A 5,000-nucleotide genomic window follows, 5' to 3' on the forward strand; every position below is an offset into this window, starting at 1 on the left:
CGGCGGACGTTTCCCGCACTCGTAAAGTGCAATCCACCCCTATAACTTGCGTTTCATGAAGAGTTATTTCCAATATGCGACATTCCCGCTGTCCGTATACATGAGCCGCGACCTGTACCACTTACGAGCGAGAGACGCGATCGCGTTGCTCACTGTACGGCGTCCGATACCGAGCCATCAGCATGTCGGTCCCCATGCGCGTTGCACTCGCACTCGCAGTCGCAAAAACGTGGGGCAAATATATTACGCGGAAGAGTTATAACAGACCGAGCCCCACTGCATGGGGGGAGTCTTTGTCACTAATGTACACAGATGGAACATTTTGGACTGGAACCAGATTACCCGTACACACGGCGCTGATTAGTAATCAATGCAGAGCCATCAAACTACAGCAAATATACACAACTGTCCGTATACATGCTGAAAGAGTCTGCCCAAAATGGGAACCACACGTCAGCCAGACACTCTGATCACGCACCACTCTCTGCTTCTAACAGGCGCACATACAATATGTAAGCACCAGCATGGAACAACATCCAGTGCATCTTCTCCGCCACATTACACAATCCACACTATCACAACCAGACCAGGAGGTCCGTGCGGAAAATACAATATCCCAGCCTTTCGACATCCACCATTGCGCAGACCAGGCACCAACACCCACACATGTCCTATACAACGGTGCACCCAACATCACAATAGTACCTCCTGTCACAGCGCACAAACAATGACATGAGTCAAAGACACAGGTCTCACACAAGCATAGAATTGGAGCGCCGCCTCTAATAAGCCAAAGGTGCATCCTGACGTGACAAATCTGATCATGTCACAAGCATTCACTTACTATAATCACTATCAACGAACCTGCCGCCCCCCCCCCCCCCCCCCCCCTACACCTTTCCGTACAACAACGTGTAACCTAACCTAACCTAACCTAACCTATGTTGTACCTTAACCTAACCTATGTTGTACCTTAACCTAACCTATGTTGTACCTTAACCTAACCTATGTTGTACCTTAACCTAACCTATGTTGTACCTTAACCTAACCTATGTTGTACCTTAACCTAACCCATGTTGTACCTTAACCTAACCCATGTTGTACCTTAACCTAACCCATGTTGTACCTTAACCTAACCCATGTTGTACCTTAACCTAACCCATGTTGTACCTTAACCTAACCCATGTTGTACCTCAACCTAACCCATGTTGTGCCTCAACCTAACCCATGTTGTGCCTCAACCTAACCCATGTTGTGCCTCAACCTAACCCATGTTGTGCCTTAACCTAACCCATGTTGTGCCTCAACCTAACCCATGTTGTGCCTTAACCTAACCCATGTTGTGCCTTAACCTAACCCATGTTGTGCCTTAACCTAACCCATGTTGTGCCTTAACCTAACCCATGTTGTGCCTTAACCTAACCCATGTTGTGCCTTAACCTAACCCATGTTGTGCCTTAACCTAACCCATGTTGTGCCTTAACCTAACCCATGTTGTCGCCTTAACGTAACCCACGTTGTCGCCTAAACCTGCTCTGTAATTGTTATACGACTCGTTCAATTACTGTAGTGTTGCCCACCCGCAACCCTCGCAATATAGTTCGCTACTCGCACTGCCCGCACCCCTGTGTATCGCTTCATGTTAAACACCTTGCAAGTCTTGCTCACTTTCCACATGCTCCTGCTGTACACTGTAATGTGGATGGCAGCAGGACGTACATGCCGCCCCTCCCCACGTCCCCACCTTGCCCCCTGCCTTCGCAAGCTGGTTGGTGAGAAGTTTGCATGTTCAATGCCCTTCGCATGCGACGTACTCAGGCTACGTTGTGGTGCGGCCTGTGTCAACTGTCCGCTGATGTCGTACGCGTGAACCACAATCTGTACTGCACATTCGTCCTTATGTACTGAATGATACATCGTGGCACATGTGTGACCGCACAACGACTGCGCCCAAAAACGGCGGACCATACAGTGCAAATATTGTGCACGCAGCTACGTGTCGTCTCCCTATGAGAGCTGGATTGCAGTGTGGTACGCCATAGAGACGTGTGGGAGGAACGGACGCCGTGGATGGCGATCAGCATGAGCTGTCTGTTGATGTATTCGGACCTAGTCGTCTCTCCTCACACACCGTGATGGCATGGTGCACCGCGTTCCATATCTGCGACATGCTACAGAGGCCGGTTGACAGTCGTTCGAGCAATGGACATCGCATACGTACGGGGGCCACCTTCCACGTATTGTCTAGGCGTGCACATTTTGTTGCGTGTATGTGGGCAGACGTAGTGTGGCGTGACACCTGACACAGGCATGCAATAATCGTTGAAGTTGCAAATGGCGATGGACGCCTGCGTTTTCTGGTGAAGTTACGCAAATGAACAAATGGTAACCTGTTGTGGTGCGGTTGTTCTCGCTAGGGGTGAATCGGTGATGGCGACGATAGGTTGAGGTACTAACCGGTTGTTCCAGCGATACCCACCATGCCGACGAAACTGAACGGCATCTGGGTGTGAAGCGATACGCGGCGGTGGCTGGGTGGGACCGTCCCCGGCCGGTGAGGGGGCGCCTCCCGGCGTGCTGGCCGCGCGGTGCGTGGGCGCACGCGCTACAGCCGGCTGGTGGGGGCGGCCAGTGGCAGGCGCGCCGGCCGACGGACGCGGCAGGCGTCGCAGCTGCGCGCCGGCGCACCCTGCGCGCGGCGCCGTGCGGCCAAAGTAGGTCCTCGCGGGCCCGGTGCGAAGCGCGGTGGACATCTTCAGTGTGCTGGTCCGATTGAGGACTGTGTGCGTTGAGGATGCGCCGCCGCCCGGCGCTCGGCGCCGCGACGCCGTCTGCTGCTCGGTCGCCCCAGCGGTTCTCGCTGGTGGTTTGTATCGCAGCTGTGCGGATGTGTTGGCGCGTGCGCTGTGCTGGGAGAGTTCGCTTCGGCACCCAAGTGGGGCTTTTGTCCTTCTGTGGCGCTGGCGTTGGAGCTGCCGGTCACCGTAGGTGGCGCGTGTTGTCTCCCGCCGGCAATGCCACGACAGCACGCTCCCGGGCCTCTGTCGGCAGCGGCAAGCTCAGTTGGGAGCACGGGTGGTCGCACCGAAAGCGTCTACTCGCCTAACTCCGGGCGATTGCGCCTCTCTCGAACCCGACCAAGTACTTGGGACGGCGCTGCGCGCCGCCGGGACCTGAGAGGGTTTCGAGGTGTATTGTGCAGGGGAGCTCAGCCTCCTCCTGTTTGCAGAATGATTGAGCGGACGCTTGCGTGTTCGCGCGGGCCCCCGGGACACACTCCCGGGCGGCCGGCTGCTCAGCTCTAGTTGACGCAGCTCCCTGGTTGATCCTGCCAGTAGTCATATGCTTGTCTCAAAGATTAAGCCATGCATGTCTCAGTACAAGCCGCATTAAGGTGAAACCGCGAATGGCTCATTAAATCAGTTATGGTTCCTTAGATCGTACCCACGTTACTTGGATAACTGTGGTAATTCTAGAGCTAATACATGCAAACAGAGTCCCGACCAGAGATGGAAGGGACGCTTTTATTAGATCAAAACCAATCGGTCGGCTCGTCCGGTCCGTTTGCCTTGGTGACTCTGAATAACTTTGGGCTGATCGCACGGTCCTCGTACCGGCGACGCATCTTTCAAATGTCTGCCTTATCAACTGTCGATGGTAGGTTCTGCGCCTACCATGGTTGTAACGGGTAACGGGGAATCAGGGTTCGATTCCGGAGAGGGAGCCTGAGAAACGGCTACCACATCCAAGGAAGGCAGCAGGCGCGCAAATTACCCACTCCCGGCACGGGGAGGTAGTGACGAAAAATAACGATACGGGACTCATCCGAGGCCCCGTAATCGGAATGAGTACACTTTAAATCCTTTAACGAGTATCTATTGGAGGGCAAGTCTGGTGCCAGCAGCCGCGGTAATTCCAGCTCCAATAGCGTATATTAAAGTTGTTGCGGTTAAAAAGCTCGTAGTTGGATTTGTGTCCCACGCTGTTGGTTCACCGCCCGTCGGTGTTTAACTGGCATGTATCGTGGGACGTCCTGCCGGTGGGGCGAGCTGAAGGCGTGCGACCGCCTCGTGCGTGCTCGTGCGTCCCGAGGCGGACCCCGTTGAAATCCTACCAGGGTGCTCTTTATTGAGTGTCTCGGTGGGCCGGCACGTTTACTTTGAACAAATTAGAGTGCTTAAAGCAGGCAAGCCCGCCTGAATACTGTGTGCATGGAATAATGGAATAGGACCTCGGTTCTATTTTGTTGGTTTTCGGAACCCGAGGTAATGATTAATAGGGACAGGCGGGGGCATTCGTATTGCGACGTTAGAGGTGAAATTCTTGGATCGTCGCAAGACGAACAGAAGCGAAAGCATTTGCCAAGTATGTTTTCATTAATCAAGAACGAAAGTTAGAGGTTCGAAGGCGATCAGATACCGCCCTAGTTCTAACCATAAACGATGCCAGCCAGCGATCCGCCGCAGTTCCTCCGATGACTCGGCGGGCAGCCTCCGGGAAACCAAAGCTTTTGGGTTCCGGGGGAAGTATGGTTGCAAAGCTGAAACTTAAAGGAATTGACGGAAGGGCACCACCAGGAGTGGAGCCTGCGGCTTAATTTGACTCAACACGGGAAACCTCACCAGGCCCGGACACCGGAAGGATTGACAGATTGATAGCTCTTTCTTGATTCGGTGGGTGGTGGTGCATGGCCGTTCTTAGTTGGTGGAGCGATTTGTCTGGTTAATTCCGATAACGAACGAGACTCTAGCCTGCTAACTAGTCGCGTGACATCCTTCGTGCTGTCAGCGATTACTTTTCTTCTTAGAGGGACAGGCGGCTTCTAGCCGCACGAGATTGAGCAATAACAGGTCTGTGATGCCCTTAGATGTTCTGGGCCGCACGCGCGCTACACTGAAGGAATCAGCGTGTCTTCCTAGGCCGAAAGGTCGGGGTAACCCGCTGAACCTCCTTCGTGCTAGGGATTGGGGCTTGCAATTGTTCCCCATGAACGAGGAATT

At 53.8% G+C, this 5,000-nt stretch overlaps 1 non-coding gene across 1 annotated transcript in view; it reads left to right on the forward strand.

Annotated features, from left to right (window-relative positions):
* Positions 1-3,315: 3,315 nt before the first annotated feature.
* Positions 3,316-5,000, forward strand: part of LOC124772079 — a 1,909-nt gene continuing 224 nt past the window's right edge. Inside the window, exon 1 of the ribosomal RNA XR_007013757.1 lies at positions 3,316-5,000. This exon is cut by the window's right edge and continues 224 nt beyond it. This is a non-coding gene — a ribosomal RNA (small subunit ribosomal RNA).

Source organism: Schistocerca piceifrons, unplaced genomic scaffold (assembly GCF_021461385.2).
Source record: "Schistocerca piceifrons isolate TAMUIC-IGC-003096 unplaced genomic scaffold, iqSchPice1.1 HiC_scaffold_936, whole genome shotgun sequence".
In the NCBI taxonomy this organism is placed as follows: Eukaryota; Metazoa; Arthropoda; class Insecta; order Orthoptera; family Acrididae; genus Schistocerca; species Schistocerca piceifrons.